At 41.4% G+C, this 17,500-nt stretch overlaps 1 long non-coding RNA gene and 1 pseudogene across 4 annotated transcripts in view; both read left to right on the plus strand.

The window, feature by feature from the left end:
* The window catches only part of LOC310728904, a 78,487-nt gene extending 77,428 nt beyond the window's left edge, over positions 1–1,059 (plus strand). Inside the window, exon 2 of the long non-coding RNA XR_014534380.1 lies at positions 859–1,059. This is a non-coding gene — a long non-coding RNA (uncharacterized lncRNA). The remainder of the gene's footprint in view (positions 1–858) is intronic.
* Positions 1,060–17,349: 16,290 nt separating this feature from the next.
* The window catches only part of LOC310728870 (4-galactosyl-N-acetylglucosaminide 3-alpha-L-fucosyltransferase 9 pseudogene), a 17,041-nt pseudogene continuing 16,890 nt past the window's right edge, over positions 17,350–17,500 (plus strand). For 2 of the 3 annotated variants that reach the window (XR_014538370.1, XR_014538371.1), the window contains exon 1: positions 17,350–17,500. This exon is cut by the window's right edge and continues 47 nt beyond it. The product of XR_014538370.1 is annotated as a 4-galactosyl-N-acetylglucosaminide 3-alpha-L-fucosyltransferase 9 pseudogene (transcript). The other variant, XR_014538373.1, reaches the window with a different exon arrangement.

The raw sequence follows: 17,500 nt of genomic DNA on the forward strand, positions 1-17,500 counted from the left end.
TGCTGTTTGTGTTCAAAGCCATCAATGGTCTGGCCCCGGCCTACCTCACCGAATTAATAACCGTTTACCAACCAGCCAGAACTCTCCGCTCCTCTGTACATACCTCTCTGGTCACTCCCAAGTACAGATATAAAAAGTTTGGAGGCCGGACATTTGCCGTTCAGGGACCAAAGCTGTGGAACGCACTTCCAGCTCACATACGATCCGTCACTGTGCTGAGTGTTTTTAAATCGTAGTTGAAAACACATTTTTTTATACAAGCTTTTAACACGTAGCTCCTGATTCAACTGCTATTTTATGTACATTGTGTAGTTATATTTTGTTGTCTATTGATGTTTTTACTGGAAAGTACTCCTTTTGGTTGTTGTAAGGCGCTCTATAAATAAAATTTTATTGATTGAGTTAACATTTCAGGTTGTTCATTAAACAATGAAACTAGACATAAATATCTGAGGATATCACTGGACACATTCAGTCCACATGACCTTACAAGTGTTCCTTCAGATGCCATCATGCAGCACAGTGTTACACAGTGGTGGAGTTAGTAGTGATTGTGGTGGTGTTGGTGGAGTTGGTAGAGGTGATGTTGGGGATAGTGGAGTTGGAAGTGGTGGAAGAGTTCGACCTCAGTGTACCTTTTGACACCATTGATCTTAATCTCCTCCTTGCTGGACTAAAGAATGTTACTTTTGTCAGAATTATCTGTTTGAAGAACCTTGTAGGTATCAAATATACGGATCAGGAATCAGAATTTCATAGCGGATCGGTCGAGGCCCGGGTTACCAACAACCACCACAGGAATTATTAACAACAGGGTACCGGTGTAAATTGTGCTGCTGTTGGCTGAAGGAGGAGAAGGAGAGGAGGAAGACGTCTACAGACACAGCAGGGAAAGGAGAAGTGGAGGAGAGTGGAGGAGAGTGGAGGTTCAGGTTGGTACTTTAAATGTTGGTACTATGACTGGTAAAGGGAGAGAGGGAGCTGATATGATGGAGAGGAGAAAGGTAGAGATGTGTGTTCAGGAGAACAAGTGGAAAGGGAGTAAGAGCAGGAACATTGGAGATGTTTAAACTGTTCTATCATGGTGTGGATGGAAAGAGAAATGGTGTAGGGGGGATTCTGAAGGAAGAGTACAGTAAGAGTGTAGTGGAGGTGAAGAGAGTTTCTGATAGGGTGATGAACGTGAAGCTGGAAGTTAAAGAGGTGATGATAAATGTCATCAGTGTTTATGCTCCACAAGTGGGTTTTGAGATGGAGGAGAAGGAAAAATTCTGGAGTGAGTTAGATGAAGTGGTAGATGGTGTACCTAGGAAGAAACGATTGGTGATTGGGGCAGACTTTAATGGGCATGTAGGTGAAGGGAACAGAGGTGATGAGGAGGTGATGGTAGGTGTGGTTTTAAGGAGAGGAATGTGGAAGGGCAGATGGTGGTAGATTTTGCTAAAAGGATGGAAATGCCAGTGGTGAACACGTATTTTAAGAAGAAGGAGGATCATAGGGTGACGTATAAGAGTGGAGGAAGGTGCACACAGGTGGATTATGTTCTATGTAGGAGATGCAACCTGAAGGAGATTGGAGACTGTAAGGTGTTGGCGGGGGACAGTGTAGCTAGACAGCATCAGATGGTGGTCTGTAGGATGGTTTTGGAGGCGAAGAAGAAGAGGAGGAAAGTAAGGATTGAAAGAAGAATAAGATGGTGGAAACTGAAGGATGAAGACTGTAGTGTGAGATTCAGGGACGAGGTCAGACAGGGGCTTGGTGGTGGTGAAGAGGTGCTGGATGATTGTGGAACTACTGCAGGAGTGATGAGGAAGGCAGCTAGAAAAGTACTTGGTGTGACATCTGGAAATAGAAAGGACGAGAAAGAGACGTGGTGTGGAATGAGGAAGTGCAGGAGAGCAGAAGGAGAAAGAGGTTGGAGAAACAGAATTGGGATCGACAGAGTGATGAGAAAAGTAAGCAGGAGTACAAGGAGATGCGGCAGCAGGTAAAGAGGGATGTGGTGAAATCCAAGGAAAAGGCATATGAGGAGCTGTAGGAGAAGTTGTATACTGAGGAAGGAGAAAAGGATTTATACCGATTGGCCAGGCAGAGGGACCGAGCTGGGAAGGATGTGCTGCAAGTTAGAGCAATAAAGGATGGAGAGGGAAATGTGTTGACTAGTGAGGAGAGTGTGTTGAGAAGATGTAGGGAGTATTTTGAGCAGCTGATGAACGAGAAAAATGAGAGAGAGAGAAGGTTGGATGGAGTGGAGATGTGAAGCAGGAAGTGGATAGGATTAGTAAGGAGGAAGTGAGAGCAGCGATTAAGAGGATGAAGAGTGGAAAGTCGGTTGGACCAGATGACATACCGGTAGAAGCGTGGAGATGTTTAGGAGAGATGCAGTGGAGTTTTTAATCCGATTGTTTAACAGGATTCTGGAAGGTGAGAAGATGCCTGAGGAATGGAGGAGTGTGCTGGTACTGATCTTTAAGAATAAGGGAGAGGTGGAGGTACACGCTGGAGAGAAGAAGAATGAAAGTCAGTGGAAGTAAGACAGAGTACATATGTGTGAATGAGAGGGGGGGCAGTGGAGGGGTGCGGTTGCAGGGAGAAGAGGTGGAGAAGGTGGAGGAGTTCAGGTACCTGGGTTCAACAGTGTAAAGTAATGGAGAGTGTGTTAGAGAAGTGAAGAAAAGAGTGCAGGCAGGGTGGAGTGGGTGGAGAAGAGTGATAGCAGGAGTGATTTTTGATAGAAGAGTATCTGTGAGAGTGCAAGGGAAAGTTTATAGGACTGTTGTCCCAAATCAAATTTTATTTGTCACATACAGGGTACGACATGCAGTGAAATGCTTTTTACGATGGTCCGGCATGAGGGAATAGGATTGGAAGAAAAATTAACCAAGGAAAAGAAGGCAGATAAATAAAGAGTATAAACTCTATAAAATATAAAATATATAAAGATACAATATATATGAGTAAAAAAAATATATACAGGATGCTTATAACAGTAAACAGTAATAGTAATAGTAAAAATTTAAGGTGGTTAATGTGATTGTCCTTAAAGTGACCATGTGGAAATGGTGTGGTATAAAGAGACACTGTGCAGGATGGTGTGGTATAAAGTGACACTGTGCAGGATGGTGTGGTATAAAGAGACACTGTGCAGGATGGTGTGGTATAAAGAGACACTGTGCAGGATGGTGTGGTATAAAGCGACACTGTGCAGGATGGTGTGGTATGAAGTGCGCGGCATGGTGTGGCACAAAGTGTGCGGTCTGGCGCGGCACAAAGTGTGCGGTATGGTGTGGTACAAAGTTTGACGGTATGGTGTGGTATGAAGTGTGAGGGTATGGCACGGTATAAAGTGTGTGGTATGGTGCGGCACAAAGTGTGCGGTATGGCGAGGCATAAAGTGCGGTATGGCGCGGCGTAAAGTGTGCGGTATGGCGTGGTATGAAGCGCAGCGGTATGGTGTGGTATGAAGTGTGCGGTATGGTGCGGTATAAAGTGTGCGGCATGATGAGGTGTAAAGTGTGATGGGATGGTGTGGTGCGGAGTGTGCGGCATGGTGAGGCATGAAGTGTGCGGTATGGTGTGGTATAAAGTGCAACGGCATGGTGTGGTATGAAGTGTGCGGTATGGGGTGGTATGAAGTGTGCGGTATGGGGTGGTATGAAGTGTCAAGTCAAGTCAAGTTTATTTGTATAGAGCTTTCCACAACAGACATTGTCTCAAAGCAGCTTTACAGAAAACAACAGTGAAGGTGAATGGTGTGCGTTTGTCCCTGATGAGCAGCCGTGGCGACAGTGGCAAGGAAAAACTCCCTTAGATGATATGAGGAAGAAACCTTGAGAGGAACCAGACTCAAAGGGGAACCCATCCTCATATGGGTGACATCAAAAGTTTGATTATAAATCTTTCAACAATACAGAACAATTTGTGATCATCATAGATCCAGCACCAGCTTCTCCATGCCAGGGCCTTTAAACACTCGGCATCTACTTCTCCATGATCATCCATAGGTCCATAATCTTCACGAGGTGGGACGTGACTGGAGCTGGCCAAACCTCAGGATGCCTCGGGATGGGGAGAGAAAGAGAAGCAGTGGAGAGGAATTAGCGTAGCTGCTGTTCATGATATTAACAGCACAAGTTGATAATGTGCATGATTGTGTGATGTGTGTTATGTGTAAAAGTGTGCGGTATGGTGAGGTAAAAAGTGTGATGGGATGATGTGGTATGAAGTGCGAGGGTATGGTATAGTATAAAGTGTGTGGTATGGTGTGGTATAAAGCGTGACGGTATGGTGTGGTATAAACTGTAAAGGTACGGTGTGGTATGAAGTGTGAGGGTATGGTATGGTATAAAGTGTGTGGTATGGTGTGGTATAAAGTGAGAGGGTATGGTGTGGTATGAAGTGTGATGGTATGGTATAAAGTGTGTGGTATGGTATGGTATAAAGTGAGAGGGTATGGTGTGGTATGAAGTGTGAGGGTATGGTATGGTATAAAGTGTGTGGTATGGTATGGTATAAAGTGAGAGGGTATGGTGTGGTATAAAGTGTGACGGTATGGTGTGGTATTAAGTGTGCGGCATGGTGTGGTACAAAGTGTGCGGTATGGTGTGGTATAAAGTGTTCGGTATGGTGTGGTACAAAGTGTGCGGTATGTAGCGACTGGGGGATAAGAGGGACAAACTTATAATACAGATAAATTGAGTATATAGTTGGAAGCACAGTCTGCCCGCATCCTCCACCATTATATGTAGCGAATTTAGCTCGCAAAGAAAGGTAAATATTTATAAGTAATTATAACGGGTTATAGTTACTCCTAAATATTTAAATTAAGTTGAATTGACGGTAATGGAATTATCATTACACTTATTTGTCTGTTCGTCCGGCAAACAGACAGTATAATTTTATATTAATTCTATAAAAGAGGTATCTCCCTGGCCAAGAAAGACGTAACCCCCCCTTTTACTTTATACCGTAAATTAAATGAAATGAAATAGAGCATGTAGTTCAGACCTGATGTTGCAGGAACTTCATTTATGGAACGTACTCAGAGACCATCACTTATGAAAAATACGGCGTTTAATGAATGAGACAAACACAACATAAAACTAACAACACAAACAAACAAACAAAAAGAAATAAGGAAAATTAAAATTAAAATTAAATAAAAAGAAAGTTGAAATTAGGGAAGGAGGAAGAGAAAGGAAAGGAAGAAGGAGATAAAGAAAGGAAAGGAAGAAGGAGATAAAGAAAGGAAAGGCAGAAGGAGATAAAGAAAGAAAAGGCAGTTTACTTCAAATGAATCACATCCTAACTGAGAAATCGTCACGGAAATTTAAATTCGCCTTAATATTAAGGGGTTCAAACTTAACACGCATCTAAATGAGTTGGTAAACCGGTTACTTGCATTGACTTGTTGCACAAAAGTCCGGATGCGGTAGACAAAAGAATCTTGGACGAGTCGGTTAGGATGGAGTCAGATGTTCTCCCAGCTTCTCCTGAAGATCAGAGCAGTTGGTGTTTTGAAGATAAAGCTTGCTGGAAGATCTCAAAAGAGATTTGAGATCTCGTCCCGAAGAGTCGCTGCTGAGCTGTTCGAAGCGTCCGACTCTCCGGGCCATCGGGTCCCCGGGCCTTCGGGCCCCGGGGGTCCGAGCCTTTCCGGTCGAGCCGAGTGAGCGAGTTGCTCTCTTGACTGAACTCTGACTGAAGCCCACCCATCCTTGGGGGAATGGCCAGTGCTATGGCCTGAAATTTTGGAGGGAAAAACTTCCTTTGTTCATGCATCTGTGGGCATGGTTTCCGGGCTATACTTGCTTTTGGAGGACTTTAAAGTTTTATCTGAAGTGAATTAAGACGGTATGGTACATTTCATGATCAAATAAAATGCACGATTGTTTGAAAAATAAAGAAACAGATAATTTTGCGGTCATTTGGATCCTAAACATGAAAAGGAATGACAGTATAAGGCAGAGGTACATTAACTTACAGAGATCAGTAATTAACTGATGTTAATACAATGTTGTATTCTGATAAATAAAATGCACCCTTGTCAGGAAAGTAAAGAACAGATAATTCTAAGTCAATCAAGCCTTAAGAAGAGAAGAGACAACATTTAACACAGAGTTATATTGCTAAACATTTTAAGGTTTAAATATTATTGATGTAGAGTTAAACACTTGCTTTATTTATAGTAGAAGATACAAACAAGATGTATGTTTGTATCCTGTGAAGTGGGACATTCTATTTATTATTTAATTAATAAAAGAATGCTCCCTTTTGGTGTGTGTGTGTGTGTCTGCATATGTGTGTGTGTCACAAACAGACGTACTGGGGCCGAGTTCCGAGAGTGAATTGTTTTATGGTCTGAGGGTCGCTGTGAATTTAACCAGAGAGACCAGGGGGGTTATCTGGCTTTCGGGGTGGTGTGTGTGTATGTGTGTGTGTGTGTGTGTGTGTGTGTGAGGGTCAAACAGAATATCTGCAAAAGGGGGTTATCTGTCTTGTGGTAAAATCCAAACGTTCTGGAGCCGGTTGTGTGTGTTTGTCACAAGCAGCCATGCTGGATCAAGTTTCGAGTTTGGATTGTTTCATGAGTTTAATGACTTTATTGTATAATGGGTCCCGGTAAACTAAACAAGAGTTTAGGATTTGGGCCGTGTTTAGTGTCTTCGGAGGGGGAGTGTGACACTTTACGGGTATACCACACCCTAATAAATGTTTCACCTTTTGATTTGAGATGTAGATGTCATAGGTTAAAAGGAATGCCTGGGACATGAAGTCTAAATGACCTGTGCCAGACGGTACAGGTATGGTGTGGTATAAAGTGTGCAGTATGGTGTGGTATAAAGTGTGCAGTATGGTGTGGTATAAAGTGTGCGGTATGGTGCGGTATAAAGTGTGACGGTATGGTGTGGTATGAAGTGGGCGGTATGGTGTGGTATAAAGTGTGCGGTGTGGCGCGGTATAAAGTGTGACGGTATGGTGTGGTATAAAGTGTGCGGTATGGTGTGGTATAAAGTGTGACGGTATGGTGTGGTATAAAGTGTGCGGTATGGTGTGGTATAAAGTGTGCGGTATGGTGTGGTATAAAGTGTGCGGTATGGTGTGGTATAAAGTGCTCGGTATGGTGTGGTATAAAGTGTGCGGTATGGCGCGGTATAAAGTGTGACGGTATGGCGCGGTATAAAGTGTGCGGTATGGTGTGGTATAAAGTGTGCGGTATGGTGTGGTATAAAGTGTGCGGTATGGTGTGGTATAAAGTGTGCGGTATGGTGCGGTATAAAGTGTGACGATATGGTGCGGTATAAAGTGTGCGGTATGGTGTGGTATAAAGTGCTCGGTATGGTGTGGTATAAAGTGTTCGGCATGGTGTGGTATAAAGTGTGCGGTATGGTGCGGTATAAAGTGTGACGGCATGGTGTGGTATAAAGTGTGCGGTATGGTGCGGTATAAAGTGTGACGGTATGGTGTGGTATAAAGTGTGCGGTATGGTGTGGTATAAAGTGTTCGGTATGGTGTGGTATAAGGTGTACTGTGCTGTGCAAGTCCAGAGTTAAAGTGTCGTAGTGTGAAAAGAAAAAGAAAAGTATGTGCGGAGAAGAAGTGTGAAGATGGAGAGAGTGGACCAGTTTTAGATCCTGTGTGTTTCCTGTTTTAAACTCTAAATGTCCTGGAAGAAGCTCCTCCTCATTCTCTCTGAGCAGAAGTGTTTCCCTGTGGTGAGACCTGAGATGATGTATGATTTAGAGCAGGGGTCACCAACCATTTTTGACACTGAGAGCTACTTCTTGAGTACCGATTAAAGTGAAGGGCTACAGTTTGATACACAATTCTGATATAACACATTTGTTTGATTTTCCTTTGATTATATGTTATTAATAATAATTAATGATATTTATCTCTATCAGGGTCAAACTCAACTGCACATGGAGCCAAAACTCAAAACACACTTTAGGTCACGGGCCGAACAGGAGAAACATTTATTAAACACACTAAACAATGTTTTTGAACATAAATATGAATAAAAACAGACATGAATATTATTCCAGAATAAATCAACTTAAACTTTAAATAACTTAAAATATTTTACTCTCTATAAAAATATCTCCAGTCAAACACCAGACATCTCAGAGCTTCATCATGCAGCTCTTCAGAAACTCTCCCTCAGTAAATAACCTGCTGATGTTCCTCTGATTTCTCCTCTGTTTTCACACCAGCTTCACTTTGTGATTTTGCTCTGGTGAAAAACATCTGCTAAAATGTGAGATTCTTCTTTAACTCTTCTACTTTCTGTATCTTCTGCTCTGCATTCAGGTTCTTCAGCTACTCCTGATGTTTTGTCTGGTAGTTCCGTCTCAGATTCAGATCCTTAATTACAGTCACATTCACTCCACTAATAACACACACGTGTGTACCGCTAGTGTCAGTAAACATCTACTCAGAGTCAATTTTTCTCTTCACCACTGTGAGGCGCTGTTTCACAATAACTGTACAATAGGGTTAAATACATCAACAGAAGCTCCACTTGATTGACGCTGGAATGTTCTCAGGTAGTCTAGTGTTCGGTAAGGCAGCTGAAGCGATGCATTATGGGATCTGTAGTTTGTGTTTATCAGCAGTTCATATCGCTGTGACATAAATAACAATAATAATAGATCTTTATAAAATCATCTCGCGGGTCAGATGTAATTGTACGTCGGGGTCGGATGTGACACTGAGTTTGACACCCCTGATCTTTGTGAAGACACTGATCATCTTAATGATTTCTCACAATAAATATCAACAATCATTTAACAAGGTAGGAAACAGATATTTTTAGAAAAGGCTCACGGGCGACTCATGTGGTCCTTGCGGGCGACCTGGTGCACCATGTTGGTGACCCCTGGTTTAGAGACAGTGGCATTGAGTAAAAGACAGGAGGTGGAGCTGGAGGTAGCAGAGCTGAAGATGTTGAGATGTTCGTTGGGAGTGATGACGATGGACAGGATTAGAAATGAGTTTATTAGAGGGACAGGGCATGTAGGACGTTTTGGAGACAAGGTGAGGGAGGTGTGATTGAGATGGTTTGGACATGTGCAGAGGAGGGACATGGGGTATATCAGTAGGAGAATGCTGAGGATGGAGACACCAGGAAGGAGGAAAAGAGGAAGACCAAGGAGGAGGTTTATGGATGTGGTGAGAGAAGACATGCAGGTTTGAAAGAGGCAGATGTAGAGGACAGGGGTGTGTGGAGACGGATGATCCGCTGTTGAGACCCTTAATGGGAGAAGCCGAAAGAAGAAGAAGAACTTTATAATTGATGGTCTGTTGTAATGACACGGCTGTCTACAGGGTTATTTATAAAACAGTCTGGATTTATTGATGGTGTGCATGTGAGTGCAGTGCTTTTATTTCCTGTTAATTTTGCTGCAGTACAGAATAAAAATCTAGGATTCTGCTTGTTATTTTCTATGAGGGTGGAGAAATATGCTGATCAGCAGCACTAAAAGATTTTCTAGAACTCAGGAGATTCTCCTTCCATGCTGTTTCAAATACTGTTCATTTGTTTGTCATTGGGTTACAAATGGGGTCTCGACCGATCCGGTATGAAATTCCGTTTTGTGATCCGCATATTTGATTTGGCATGTTTTTCACTGGATGTCCTTCATAACAAAACTCTCCACATTTATCTGGGCTTGGGACCGGCACTAAGAGTCACCTGACTTGTGTAACACTAATGACTGGGTTGGTATTGATTTTCCTTAATTTGTACCCAAACCTGAGTAGATCTGTGGAGTCCAAACTCCTCCACATGGTTTTTGAACTACTTCCAGCCTGATGAGATCCTCCAAAACCTCCTTTGGTTGTGCTGTGATAGACTTCCATTAATATGTAGATCAGACTACACCAGTTAGTAAACATCTTTTGCCAATGACAGAAATCTCATTTTGGGTCATTTTCCTCATGAAGTATAATATTATACATTTTTTGTTAAATCTCTGAAGAAATAGAAAATGATAAAGGGTTCATGAAGGTCAAGCCCCACTGCAGTTATTGTACACCAGAATTGAGAGATATATGGACTGGAACTGAATCAAGTGTTTCGCATTTAAAAAAGAATTTATGTATGTAGTTTTGTCTAAAACCGTTCATTACAAAGTTCAAGTTCGAGTTTATTTCTATTGCACTTTTCACCATGGACATTGTCTCAAAGCAGCTGTACAGAATTTTCGAATGAAGGTAAATGATGTGTATTTATCCCTGATGATGAAGCCTGGGGTGACTGTGGTGAGGAAAAACTTAGATGGTATGAGGAAGAAAACTTAAGAGGAACCAGACAAAAAACCTTAAGAGGAACCAGACTCACCTGGGTGGCACCGAATGTCCATTTATTACAGCGAAATAATGTAATAACATTTGGGTGATTTCAAGAGTGTGATTATAAATCTACAAGTGAATCTGGGAAAACTCTGTCAGCAAAATACTTACAAAAAGTATCTTTTTGAATTGTAAATACATTTTGAGTCATTTAAAATACAGGATGGTCCCCAAGTTACGATGGGTCAACTAACGATTTAAAAATTTTACGATGACAATAGTCATACGACAGAATGCGGCAGGCAAAAGTAGTAGCGTATGCCCCGCCCTAAACTCGTAAACCAGCAGGTGTCCAAGCACCTGCTGCCACGTACACATATACTGTATAGTGTATACATTATTGTAGTGTAAAGTGCTCTGTTTTGCTTAATTATGTTGTGTAATATGTGAAATTATTAACAGGTTACAGTATTCTACGATTATAGACAGTATACTTAGGATATTTTTTATTTGCTGATCACCAATCTTTAGGACTCCTGGGTTTTCCAGGCCACGTCTCTACACAATATTTTCAAGTTAGGGTGTGGTCATCAGAACACATCTCTACCGTTAGTTTATGTAGATGTACACAAATATACACCAGAATTAATTTTTTATTTTCTGTATGACTATGCACTCGTATTTGCCCTGGAGTTGAAGCTTGCACTGCCTTTGGGGCTTTTATCTATGTTTATGTAAAGACATTAATCTACACTTTACACCACTTTGCCCTCCAGATGCCCTGAGTGCAGACCTGCTGCATTATTTGTTCGACCTTCAGCCTCCACAATGAAATAGAGTGATCGCTGTACCGCAAATGTTCCTAAAAGAGGAGGAACATTGACGTAGATACATTATTCATGAAGGTTAAACAGTCAGAAGAAGGTTACGTTTCAAGCTGCAGGAAACTGGAAAAACGAGGCAAACCAAACAGTCCTATGAAAATTAGTAGAAGAACCGGAATGACAGAAACAACCAACCAAGGTACAGAAGTAAAGTTTCTGAACGAAAAGACAAATTAAATGTTACATACATACACACATACACTATTAAACCCTAAACCAGTATATATTGTTTGTGTGTTTGTGTGTGTGTGAGATCAAAAGTCTGGTGATTGTGAGAGACCTGCCACAGCCACAGTTTCTGTAAATTGTATTCTCTGAATCATCCATGTTTGATGTGTGAAGTTTGTGATCCCGAGAGCATCCCATGTCTCTGGATCATCTGTGAGATATTTCTGAGTTATTGGAGTCCAACTGTGGTAAATTCAATAGATTGGACATGATTTGAAAAGAAACATCAATCAGACCCAATCAGAGCAAAAAGATAGTACTGATTTGGCGAAAGCTACAGGAATTGTTCACCTCAGAGATCAGGTGTAAAAATGAATTACTATTTCATCCCAAGCGGTTCATTTCTACATCAAGATCTTATGATCTCTATGAACCTTCTATCATCTGAACTGTCAGCAACTCGCTCATGGCAGGTCTGACCGCCTCTGAAAGACATTCAACCTCAGCAAGTGAAGTGAGGAACCAGACTCAAGAGGGAACCTCATCCTCATCTGGGTGCCACCGAAAGTCCATTTATTACAGATAAACGATGTTGAGGTGCAGTGTCTTCATTATTTAAGGTACCAACAAATAGCCTGCACCTTTTGATCTAAGTAGGCATGGAGGATCATACTGGTACAGAAGTTCACTCAGATACTGCGGCGTGAGACCGTTAAGTGCTTTATACGTCAGTTGTAGTATTTTATAATTTGATAGATTTCTCAGCACTTATCTCACCCTGCACTCCACCACTGCTGAACTAGTTTATCCATCTCTCAGGGTACAAGGCAGACGCTTCTTTCTTATTCTTTAACCTAATATAGTTTTAGTTTAATGATAATCAAGCAGTTTTCACAGAGGAGCAGAAATGTGTTTGTCGCTTTCCTCGTATTTGTGCTTTCTCCTCCTCATGGCTGGGCTTCTGCTCTGATCTGCATTTCCAGCTGTTAGATCTTAAACAGACAGCTGTGTGTCTCTCTTAATCAGATCCTATTTACTAAATGAGCCACAGCTGGAGTCTAATCAATCAAACAGAAACATCCCAGAGATGATCCAAAGACCTGGGATGATCCAAAGACCTGGGATGCACCAGAGACCAATCAAATGCCAAAGTAAAAAGTGTGAATATTTTCAAATCTTTAAAATACATTTGCAAAGTTATGAATCTGGTTAATGGAGTGTAATGTGATGCTGGAGCACAATGTTCAACAAACTGGAGAGGATACTTTCAGAAGACCCTTAATGTCCTCAAACTGGTGGGACATAACTTTCATATTTCTTCCTTAACCAAAAGTTTTGCACCATTTTACCATGACCTGCATGAGAATAGGAAGAAATAAACACTGATGCAGGTCTTCATTTATCATTTAAAATCTTAATGTAACATATTATGTTTAAATTTTTATGCTGCAAAAAATTTAAATTCCAGTGAAAAGTAGAGAATATAGGTGATTTCCAATCTGCCTAGTTTGGAAAATTTGATGACTGTGGTGAAGGAAAAACTCCCTGAGATTTCATGAAGAAGAAACCTTGAGAGGAACCAGACTCAAAAGGGAACCTCATCCTCATCCTCATCCTCATCCCTGAATGTCCATCATTACAGTTCCATGAGTTTTGAGGTTAATAAGTGTTCACTGATGATGCTTACATTGCAGAACTGTTGTGTTGTGAACTTACATGTAAACTGTGGTCCTGAGCACATTGTAGCAGACTGCTGATATAAATTAAATCCATCCTCAAAGTTCTTGAGTTGCTCAGAAACTTTATTCAGAGGTAGAGCACCAGGATGAGTTTCATTGCACTAGTAAACCTGCATCAGATAACAGAGTCATGTTTTGGATTCATTTATTTATTTATCATTATCAGGCATAAATAAGGGCAACCGAGGCAACGATCATTTTAATATTTGGTAAAATGCGCCTTTAGGGGGTGTGGGAGCTCACTGGTTAAGGCTCTTGGGGGCCCTCAGAAAGACCCTTAATCCTTTGTGCTCCAGGGGTGCTATATTTATGACTGACCCTGCGCTCTGACCCCAGCTCCCCAACATTGCTGGGATGTGCGATGAAAGAATTTCACTGTGCTGTAAAGTGGATGTAAAAGTTTATAGTACCTTTTCTTTCATTTCATTTCAGTCCATTGCCTTCAGTCCAGTTAGATTTTTGGTCCTTTACTGGAAAGAGTTTGAGCAGCTCTGCTAAACAGCAAGAAAGTTGTTGGGGTTTGATGTTGATGAGGTTCTTAGTTTGTAAAAGGGGCGGAGCCTGGAGCTGTAACTTGTAACTATTTGATGTTGTGGTCAGGACCTGATGTGGACGCCGCCCAATGCATGATGTTTAGGATTGCCAAACTCTGTTCCTGTAAGGACCTGCTCAGCTCGCTATTCAGCTAGACGGTGAGGGACATGACACAGTCAGAGCTCTGTAAATGTGTGTGTGTGTGTGTGTGTGTGTGTGTGTGTGTGTGTGTGTGTGTGTGTGTGTGTGTGTGTGTGTTTAATTCTAGCCACGGAGAAGCCACACCTAAATTTGTTGAAAGCTAAGATCAACTAATTATTCAAATAGGATCAGGTGTGGTTCCTGCATGATTAGAATAAAAACCTGTACTCGGACCGACTGTATTTTTCATTCAAGCGGTTTTCCCATTTCTAGAACATTCCATTTGACTGTGTTTTCTGAAGCAGGTCACTAAATGACCTCTCCACCTGCCTCATCTAGCACACCAAAGAAAAAACAGCATTAATGGCACGTTTATAAAATGATATATTGCTGAACGATGAGGTTCTTCAGAGCTTCACTGGTTTTGTGTAAAATGTTTTTTTTAAAACATTTTAAAACCCTTGAATATGAATTCACACAGACTTTACACGTCATGGGTCTTAACTTGAGAAGAGTCTGAGAACAAGCTCTATATAATCACAATGCTGTGTGTGGGTGTGGGTGTGTGTTGAGAAACCTTAGGAGAGTGTTGCATAAAACATGTCTCAGACACTAAATAACACAATGAGAAAACAGCAAGCATGAGCCTGACAGTGATGAACAGTGAAGACCTTCAGGACAAAAGAGAAACATTGAGAAATCTCTACTTGTGTTTAGTGATATTACTGCTCAGTTATGTGACATGTTCCCCTCAGGGCCAGAGGCGTTGTTAAACCCTGACACAAGTGTTCGTTCCATTTACATTCACAGCATTAAACAAAAGCCCTCATCCAGACCTCTCTCTCTTCTCTCTCTCTTTCTCTATGTTGAGCTACACAAGCTCCTGAGATACCAATGATCCTGTCTCCTTCTTCTTTCTGGACCATCCTGGTGCGCTATGGAAGTTCTATTTGCCTGGTAACCACTTGCTGAGTATAGTTCCACATCATCTTAAGATACATGTGATTACTTTGGATGATGAAAACAAACCATGAGGATGGATCTGGACTGTAATTATTCTAAATAGTTCTGCATGTAAGCATCAATCACTAAACAGTTTATAACCACAAATCTGATGGAACTGTAATGAATCAACATAGAATGAGGATAAGGTTTTGTGTCTGGTTCCTCTCAAGGTTTCCTCCTAATAAAGTCTCAGGGAGTTTTTTTCCTCATCATCACCGTACATACAACATCTTAACCCCAGAGCTACCACTTCCCACCCTAAACCAGATTATCTGATCAGCCAAAATCCTTCTCAGTTCATAACAAAGTAGTTATACTCCTAATTTCTGTAGAATATTTCATAGGTCTCCATACATGGACCTTACCCAACACAAGTTTAAAGAACTTTATCCAAAATATAAACACTGGAATCATTAAATGAATGTGGATTTGAACGTTTGGGTTCATGAAGCCTGGGTGCCTAATGGAAAGAACAAAACTTTTGAAAGACCACTAAGGGATATATTCATCTACTGGATCATCAGCAACTGGGACACGTGTTAAAATCCAGACCTACGGCTGTGTGTCTTTGGATTACATGAACAGTAAATGATACAATTAGATCTTAACAAGTTGATGATATGAAGTCAGGTCTCTTGTGGTACATGCGTTTTTTTCTCGGTTTAGATCCATTCTTGCAGATTCAGTCATTAATGTGATTTACTTCAAATCCCCTCAGGAGTTGGCAGAGTTTTTCACATTCCTGAACATGTCTGAACAGCACTTCAACCGGGAGACAAAGTTTTAATGCTGAAAGTTGTTGCTGAAGAGCACACGCTCATGAAAACTATGTTGATATAAAAGTCAGTTGTAGCGAGGAGAGCGGGCATGGTGCTACTTTACCAGCGCAGTGTTACGTTTTCTCTGAGTGTGTGGTCTTTTACTTTTCCACTTAATTAAAATTCCCCAGAAGGTAGTTATGATAGTTACAGTAGATTTATGAATGTTATAGTGATTTTTGACCAGGGGGTGCTTTCAAAAAAAGCCTCGTCATAGTCCTGAAGATGCTGATCCATTGTTGTCATAAGGGTTCAGTAAACTTTATAATTTCGAAAAAAGGTTTTAACTGTAAAGATGTATTCCACTTATTTCCTAAATTAACCCGATGGTGGTGCTTTTTTGGCTCAACAGTGAACCTCATCCTCATCTGGGTGCCACCGAATGTCCATTTATTACAGATAAACGATGTTGAGGTGCAGTGATGGAGATCAGAGCAAACTGTAGTCCTGAGTCAGTGTAGCAGACTGTAGATATTAACTACAGTCCAAATCCATCCTCAAAACTCCTGTTCTTACTCCAGAATTTCATGGAACCCCAGGGCGTAGATGTGAAACATCACCATCTGCACAGAGTCGCCTCCAATTGAAGAGAACATCGTCCAGAGGCAGACCAGGATGAAGTGGGAAGATCCAAGGAGAGGAGCAAGAACAGTGGTCACTGGAACCTCAGGAGCATGTTCTATGGCTTTCAATAGAAAAACTATTCAAAAGAAAAGGAAGAAGATCTGTACACAGCTTAACCCCCTAAATATGAGGTGCACTATTTTTTGTTATAAAAAAACTTCAGTACTGAGAATCCTGAGAAAAGCATACTGAGGACAATCAAAGACCATAGTCCTCAACACCAACACTAACATCAATACTAACAAAAGGAACACTATCATGAACACTGAGGATGGGCTGAGGTTGAGGGTCTGTCAGAGCTACAGCTCACATTCACACTGCTGATATTCTGGATTGAGGTGTGTGTGTGTGTGTGTGTGTGTGTGTGTGTGTGTGTGTGTGTGTGTGTGTGTTTAAGGTCCAGGTGAGTATTGTTGGTCTGGACGAGTGTCTGAGTGTGTTTGGTTTGTTTCCAAGGAAATAGACCTTTACAGGACAATGCTCAGCTCTCCATAGCCAAACAGAAGAAGAATATTGTTTTGTTAATCTGATGTAATATAATCCTCTCTGGATGCCATGTGGACATAAAGCCCCCACCACACACACACAGATACACACACACACACACACACACACACACACACACACACACACACACAGATACACACACACACACACACACACACACACACACACAGATACACACACACACTGGCTGGACTGGATTCTGGATTTAAATAGTTCCTGCTACAAAAAGCACATGTTCCCTTTGTGTATTTGAGTTTGTGTTTGGCAGAAAATATATGTGAGAAACTAAAGACATGGAGGACGAACCCCAAACTGCCTGAAAGACCAGAGGGACATGGTGTGAGACAGAAACACCAACACGTCATTAAACATAGCTATTTCGCTATACCTAAAAAACAGGTCACATTCTTTCTGCAATACACAACAGGTTAAAATATATAACTCTTATTCTTATTGAATCATTTATATATAATAATAAAATGCATGTGTGATCCAAAAGCAGTGAGGAGAACGAAGGTCACTGGACTGGTTTTTTGTTTTCTCTCAGAATTTGGTTTCTTTTGTTTTTCACCCTCAGGTGTTGAAGCTCCTCCCTCCTCATCCGTATTCACTCAGGGTTTGTATATTATGCAGATGATGTTTCTGCTTCACGTCACAGCACCACGTTTCTGATAGACTGATAGTAAAACTGGTTTGTCATGTATAATGTTATAATAACATGGAATTTGTCAGTAAAGACTCTCTGAGCCAGGAGATACGTTCATGAGCATTTTCTTCAGCAGGAACT

This window comes from Silurus aristotelis (genome assembly GCF_946808225.1).
Source record: "Silurus aristotelis genome assembly, chromosome: 7".
In the NCBI taxonomy this organism is placed as follows: Eukaryota; Metazoa; Chordata; class Actinopteri; order Siluriformes; family Siluridae; genus Silurus; species Silurus aristotelis.